Below are 8,389 nucleotides of genomic sequence, written 5' to 3'. Positions count from 1 at the left end.
TCGCCCGCTAGGATAAAGAAGTGATTTGGATCGTGCAGGTTTAGGCGTTGAAATAGATCATTCAGCTCCTGGATAAATACTTTCCTGTTGGAGTTTGTGGCGTATGCGCTGATGATGAATGTTTTTTTATTTAAGTGCTGGCTTAGGAGTAATTGAACTATGGTGAATTCAAGTAGTTCGTTTTTAACCGAAGAAGGATGTTTAATAATTTGAAATTTTATGTTGTTTTTAACCATTATCGCTGTGCCTCCACCTTGTTTGGAATTTGGGCGATCAGTCCTGATGATGTTATACTCATGTGAGAGTAAGTAATGTTTACTTGTGAGTTTCGTTTCTGATATAAGGACTATATCAGGCTTATATTGTTCTAATCTACTGTGTAGTTCAAAACGTCTAACGTTATGCTGGAGGCAGTTAGCATTTATAGCCATTAATTTAATAGCTGCAATATAACCAAGAGGTCCACTAATTTCTGGTGTTTCAGTGTTGTCAGTTGAGGACTTAATCATTCTCTGGCGAGTCTCATGCTCTACCGACTGAGCTAGCCGGGCGACTGAGGCATAGGGGCACTGCGGTTCAACAAAGATCAGAAAACAAACGAAAATTACAGATTTCGGAAGAAAATTTTTTCAATTTTTTGAACAAAATTTTTTCTTGTTGAGAATTCTAAAATTCTAAAATTTGTTAGCAGAAAAGAAACAAATAATTTTGAAGAAACCAATTTTTCAACATTCGAACTATATATATACCAACGATTTCTCATCTTCGTTAATGAAATATTGCCGCTAGATATTAAGCTCCATCTTTAGATAATCCTAAATCTCGTATAAAATCGTTTAGTTTTTTTCGATTGCGTTAATTTTAACATGCCGCTATGAGAAGATCTTGCCATGTAAAATCGTTGACATGTCCCAATTCAGACACTAAATCAATAAAAAAAAGTATGTTTTGAAAACTAGAAATATTCAATTAAAACTTCAGCGTATTTTTAACTTCCCGCTAAGAAAATTGAAAATTTTCAAAAATCGGGAAATGATTGGTTTTACCCCGTTTTTCGAAATCGAAGTCCTCGGAAGCTTCCCTGACTATTCCCGAGATGGTGTCTGTGTGTGGATGTATGTAAACCTCTTATAACTTTTGAGTGGCTTGACCGATTTCATCGCGATTGACGCCATTCGAAAGGGCTTGACTGAACTTGGATTTTTAATATGATTTGGACCGGTAGATTTTGAGCAATCTCAAAAAAACTATGAAAAATTTTCTTTTCAAATGTGGTTTTTCGAAATAACTTTTAAACGGGTTTACTGATCAATTCCAAAAACTAATTGTTGGAAGTTATGGATAGGATTAATAATAAAATAAAGTCAAAAGACAAGATTATTATCCACATAGATAAGAGTGATTCAAATAGAATCTTTATTTTAAAAAGGAATCGTATCGAGAGAAGTGTCGTTACTTGACAGAGTTTAGTCGCAGACTGACTATAATGTTAAAACTATTTTATTGTAGGGTCTAACCCTCTGTATTGTCCTTAGTAAAACACATGTTTTTATTTTCAACTAAGACTGTAATATTTGGTTGTACAGTGTAAAATAAGGAGTCCTTTGTACAACTCAAGTATCTAAAGTCATAAAATCCAGCCTATACAGGCTTTCTCATTCCAGCTGCACAAATGTGCTTTATATGTGTTTTTCACATTTAAAAACAAATAAAAGAAAATACGTTATTTTTTTAAAATAAATATTTCTAAGAACAAAATATCTAAAATATAAAACTAAAATTTTGTAACTGGATTTATTTTTGTTCACAGAATCTAACACTTATCAGCTCTTAACATCAAAAAACCACATTGATCGCCACCAAGCCAGTCAAAATAAGTTCACTTTTTCGTGAGTTATCGTTGACGAAAAAAAACGTCAAAAAGTGTTTTTTTTCAAATTACACCGAAATTTCTGGTCTGATTAATTTGTGTTCAAAGCATGTCATAGAATTTAAAAAACTGCGTTGATTGCCACTAACCGGGTGAAAATCGATTTATTTATTTAAAAATTATTGCAGTTTGAAAATTCAAAACATAATGTTTTATTAAACTCCTATCAGACTTTTGAGCTCAGAGAGCTAAAAATTACACAAAAATTTTATTTTTAAACTTGAAGAGCTAAAAAACGTAATAAGTGCAATTTCGAGCGCTTGAGTATGAAATTAGCGGGAAGTTGCAGGGATGGCCTTTAGAGTGAACCGTTTTCCTCATTTCTTTATTCATTTTTGTTTAAGATTTTAACAAATACTGTAGTTGAAAAATTATTAGTACGGCTATCAGATAGTCTTCGCGTTTTTTGTCGTTACTTTTTAGAAAAATATACGTTTAAAAGATATTAATAAAAGTTCATCAAATTTTATACTATTTTTTTTTCTATCTTGATAATTTTTAAAACAGCGCCACACAATAGGAATTACGTAGAGAATCATATATACTCGAAATTGACGGTCGACATAACTGTAGAAAATAGAAAAAATATATTTTGCTGTATTTTTCTACAGAATGAACGCGTGAGGCGTGCACTTTTGGATTTTCCACACTTTTCTTCAATTCGAAGATTATATTCCATCCATGAAAATACACCTAAGTCATTAACAATCGTGTTTAATAGATTTTTTCTCATATTTATTAGTGATGTGCAAAGCAAGATCAAGACCAAGACCAAGTCAGTCTTGGTATCGGTCTCGGTCTTGCTTGTTCGATGTGTGAAATCAGAACATCATTTTGATTTACTTGAACGTTTCGTCCCTTCATTGGGGTTCCTCAGCAACACAATCATATGCATTCACAGTTTTCAATACGTTAAAGAAACATCTACAATTTATACGCATCATAACAATAGAATTACAATTAACGAAATTTAAATAATTATAAACACACCAACAGTAGACATGTTACATATTACATGTTATTTAAAACTGCAAATCGAAATCATGTTCTGCTTTTACTTTGTCTTGATTACCATCAGTGATTTTTTTATTGTTAACTATTATTCCTAGACTTGATTAAAAAGTGAAGTCATAAATTAACATCAACTGTAAAAAAAAAAGAAAGCCTCTCAACCGATAACATGATACAAAAAATTATCAAAACAATCGGAAACCTACAAGCCAAATGATGTCTGATTTTGCAAGGAATGTTCGATATATATACACACATATATAACCTTTTAAGCCAATTCCATTTTTGGGCCTTTCTCCACTATTTAGGTGATGCTATGATCGAATTCTAAGTGAATTCCAATACCAGAACCACTGTAATATATAGATTTCTACAAAATTTACCTGAAAAATCAACTCAGCTCTACATTAACCGTGTGTGAAGCAGACATCAGAAAAGCATCGTTACTTTAAGAAAATTCTTGTAGATTTTTTTCTCCAGACAATAGTTATTTTTGCGAATGCCTTTTCTTATATTCCACGTTATATTAAATTTTAGTGTAGGAGACTGAAAAGAGGGAAAGCCACTGAGACAAAAAAAAAAAATTTTTTTTCTTTACTTAAAATCAATGTTTATACATTCAAAAAGATGTGTATAAAATTTTAGATCAAAATTTCGATAATTTTTCAATATAGTCACTTAAATAGGAAAGCAAGCAGAACAATCGTTTTTGCTTATTACTCCGGCGAAAATTTCAAATTCATTCAAAGGGGAATTTTTTTTTTTTTTGGTGCTAATTTATAAAAAATTTTTGACAAGAAGTATAAACAATAAAAGATTAATAAACGGGGTTTTTTTTGGGTCTCAAAATAAGCATTAAGTTTAGACTTCTGTAAAATCGTAAATTCAAATTTTTTGTTCACGCTGAATTTTTTGGTGATTAGTTGAACCTTTTTAAACGCGATGATGAAAAAAAATTTTTGTTTTTTTCATAAATTATTGTCATAATTTATAAACAATGGTCACTCGTTATCTTTTGATCAAATAGAGATAGAAATTTGTTTCGAATTGGCATTTATAAAGGGTAAAATATTGGAATTACGTGCGAATTATGAAATTTGCCACCATCAAATTTTCTGATTTATTTCATTTTTAAAATTTGAGACGTGTTTATGGCCTCTGCTAAACCGAAGCGATTACAATGATATTCTATTGTCATTCCTTTTGTGAAAAGGCTTACGAATCATAAAAATTCGGGCGCTTTACCTGAGTGGGTTAGAACTCACAATTTTTTGTTTGATTTTCATAAATGTAGACAATCAAAAATACAAGTTTACTTTCTTGTTGAAACTTATTTTTCATTATAATCTGTAATTCTGCACTGAGTATATAAGTTTTAGATAAGTTTCTGTTCCGGATAAATTTATTTTCAACAAGCTCAACTCTTATAAAAATTTTGTTTAATTTATTTTAGATGTTAATACAAATTTTGTTTTTATACAAAAAATTTTTTGCAGTCATGAGTCTAACTTAATAAATTAAAATTTATACACTCAGCAATTTTATACAATTTGTTATTGGCACTCTTGGATAAAAAATTCTTCTTTTCTTAATTTGTACGTATAATTATAACAAAAGTATTTGTTCTGACAACTATCGTTGAATTAATCACATTAACTATCATTCTCACTATTGGAGTCACTTTCATCGCTTTCATCAACTCTAATTATTATCGGTTCGATTTCGCGATCCATATTGATGGACGTTCTTCTTACTTTAGCCTCTTCTTTATTTCCATGTTCAATGCAATCAGACCATAATGTAGGTGATCCTTTCCATCCAATCGGGTTTTTTATTAAATTTTTTATATGAAAAATTTAACTTTTTACACCAAGTTTTAAGTGTTGTTAACTTGAAATCGAGTATGTGTTCATACTCTTCTTGTATTTTTTTAGGGACCATTTCTAAAGGATACATTTTTTCCGCGTAAAATTCATGAATAGTTTGTCGAATCATTTCATGGAGAAAAATATCGAACTGTATCGCTGGTCTACCAGATTTTGAAGCAATTTGCAAGCTTTCTTTTTTTTTAACCTTCCTTAAGATACGTTGAACAGTGCTCGAAGATATTTCTAAGCAATCCGCTGTTCCTTTAATTATATTTCTAAATTTAATCGGATTCTTTTGTTCTTTGGCGCGAGCAAAAAATTTTGCTGCTCTTAAAATCAAAATTTTTTCTTTTCCACTAAAATGCCCGAATTTATTTCTATTATTGTTAGGTAATTTATCATTTTCAAATTCAAACTCATCAGTATCCACTTCAGAATCTATTGAATCACTACAATCCATCAATTCTATTTATTTTTGTACCTACTGTGTAAGAAAGAAGTACATAAAAATAATATTCCAGTTATATTTGAGTGACTACGCCTTTGGTAAAAGGATCAATTACAAAAGGGTCGAAAGTTGATAGGAGCCATAAACACTTGTCTCAAATTTTAAAAATTAAATAAATCAGAAAATTTGATGGTGGCAAATTTTATAATTCGCACGTAATTCCAATATTTTACCCTTTATAAATGCCAATTCGAAACAAATTTCTACCTCTATTTGATCAAAAGATAGCGAGTGACCATTGTTTATAAATTATGACAATAATTTATGAAAAAGACAAAAATTTTTTTTCATCATTGCGTTTAAAGTTCAACTGATCACCAAAACATTCAGCGTAAACAAAAAATTTGAATTTACGATTTTACAGAAGTCTAAAGTTGATGCTTATTTTGAGACCAAAAAAACCCCGTTTTTTAATCTTTTATTGTTTATATTTCTTGTCAAAAATTTTTTATAAATTAGCAATTTTGGATAGAGTTACATAAAACTTTGACTCATCGATCGATATGTGTTATATTTCAATGACATTTCTTTAAATATAAGTTACTCGCGTTTCAAAAAAATAGTCTATCAGTTTTGACTATATAGTCGTCTTTTATCTCTACATAAAATATCATGAGTACATATTCATTGAAATTCGTTTCTATATTCTAAAAATTCAATATTTTAAGAAATAATACTTTGGCTTTCTTTCATTCTTCAAAATTATTTGTTCTTTTTTCTGCTAACAGATGAATTTTCAATAAGAAAAAATTTTATTCGAAAAATTAAAAAAAATTTTTTTTCGGAAATCGGTAATTTCTGTTTTTTTTCTGATCTTTGTTGAACCACATTGCCATGATACCCCAGTCGCCCGGCTAGCTCAGTCGGTAGAGCATGAGACTCTTAATCTCAGGGTCGTGGGTTCGAGCCCCACGTTGGGCGTTCTTTTTTGGATTCTTGATACCCCAAAAGTAAAAAATTCATCATTTTGTACATTTTTGCAACATTTCTTTTTTTTACATACGAAAAGAATTGATTTCAAGCAAAATTTTTTTTGAAACTCATATATTGTTAGATCTCTGAACACTATTGACAGCCATTGTACCAGTGTATCGATCAAGATTTTTATTCTGCCGGTTCATTATTTAAAAATTCATTACTTTATGCATTTTATTATACATTTAAGATTACAACTCTTTTCATTGATTGAATAACTTATTTCCAATTATAGAGGATAGAAGTAAGGAGAACCGTCTTCTTCTACCCTCCATATTTCCAATGTAACTCACATTTTATTGAGTAAAAAAAATTAATGAGTATGAATTTGTAACAATTTTGTTAACAATTATCGTATAAAAAGAATGGAGTTTACCCGACTGTAGGTACTGACTACCATTTAGAGCAAGTTCTCCAATAGCCAAGTTGATAGAAACTATTTGGAAATTAACTCATTAGTTTGCGCTAATTTGTTAGTAAAAACTTTTTCTGAAATTTTTTTGCTGTTAAATTGACAATTTTTTCAAGAAATTTGGCTACACGTTGCGACAGTAGATTGGTGTTGTATTTCTCAGAAACTTGTAGCCATGTTTTTGTTAACGGTATGGAGACTATACAGTATGGAGTATATAGTCTCCACCACGGAGCTTAGATAGAAGGAGCTCGAACGGCATAGGTCATTTGGTATAAAATGTGTCCTCAAAAACAGCAGCAAATAACATGTACCTATTTTCACCACCAGAGTAGCGCAACGATCACTACAATCTCTGTGACGTCACAAAAAGCCGTTAAGATTTTATGAAGTATGTAAACATAAACAAATGTAAAATTAAGTTTGCTTGGACAGTGCTGTTAAAGTGTGAAAATAATTGATAAAATAATTTAAGAAAATGGTCAAAAAGTGTTCAGTTAAAAATTGCTTAAGTGGCTCAACTGCTGAAAGAAAACGAAACGTTGAATTAAACCGTCGTCAAACGACTTTATTTCAAGTACCCAAGGTAATATAACCAATAAGTTCAATCCATTTTATTATAAGTTAATAATATATAATTTAAATTAAGTAATAATAAGAGTTAATTAATTTATATTCTGTGATTTTTCAATAAAGAGTCGAGTTTTATTTTGTAATCACTAGTTTATAAAATCAAAAATTACGGGAATTATAATCAATAATTAATAGAATGAAAGTTGAGGATAAATAAGATATAAAATTTTTAAAAGTTATAATTGATTAAAGACATCACAGTTATTTATTTATTAAAATTTTTTTTTTTTTTCAAACAAATTTCTATGAGTGTGGCTATTAGCATTTACCCGTGCTAGCATTTTTCCCCTGTTTTTGCTAACACTTCAAACTTTAAAGTATAAAAAAAAAAAAGAGAAATTGCACATTTTTTTGATTCAGCGTAATAGATGCGTACTAATATCTGAATAATCGTTGGAAATATAATTTTTTTTTCTTAAATTAGTGTCCTGATGCATTAAAAAATTGGAACTTGGCATTGTCACAACATCTTCTTCATAAAAACTTTGTCTGTGAATTGCATTTTAAAGATGATGATATCATTAGAACATTTGACAGAATAAACTTGCCAAATGGTGAGGTTTTGATTTACCAAAAGAAAGATTCCACTTAAAGGCAGGTGCAATTCCTGTACATGCAAATATGATCTTAGACCACCATGATGCACGTGTATTAGATTCTTCAAATACAAATCCTTTACCTATGCAAATAGTTTCGGAGGAAGTGGTTATAAACGAAGAACTTGATACTGGCTGTTCTGCCGGAAAACATATGGAAGAGAACAGCAACATAAGTGACAATTTTTCCGATTGTCGCCAACAAATGTATAGTTCAAGTATCGTAAATGAAATAATTGAAGATACAACAAGTCATACTGGAGATCTTGAGTTGGAATGGCAAATATTATGCGAAGAAAATTATCGTCCTGCAGCTTTTGATGACAATCCTGGAACGTTTTCGTTAACTACAATATTGCAAGCACTGAAAGATCAAGGTTTACCACAAAATTGGTGTTGGTCAAAACAATCAGAACCACAAAAACTTTTAATTCTATATTACATAGATAGTTTTTG

At 30.1% G+C, this 8,389-nt stretch overlaps 1 non-coding gene across 1 annotated transcript; it reads left to right on the top strand.

The window, feature by feature from the left end:
• Nucleotides 1-6,165: 6,165 nt before the first annotated feature.
• Trnak-cuu (transfer RNA lysine (anticodon CUU)) lies at nucleotides 6,166-6,238 on the top strand. Its single transcript has one exon. It is a non-coding gene; the product is annotated as a tRNA-Lys (tRNA).
• Nucleotides 6,239-8,389: the final 2,151 nt, after the last annotated feature.

The sequence above is a fragment of the Cotesia typhae genome, unplaced genomic scaffold (assembly GCF_013202065.1).
Source record: "Cotesia typhae breed Kobodo isofemale line unplaced genomic scaffold, CoteBio_Ctyphae contig_142, whole genome shotgun sequence".
NCBI lineage: Eukaryota > Metazoa > Arthropoda > Insecta > Hymenoptera > Braconidae > Cotesia > Cotesia typhae.
The sequence above is the reverse complement of the archived record's forward strand: the minus strand, read 5'-3'. Positions and strand labels throughout refer to the sequence as shown.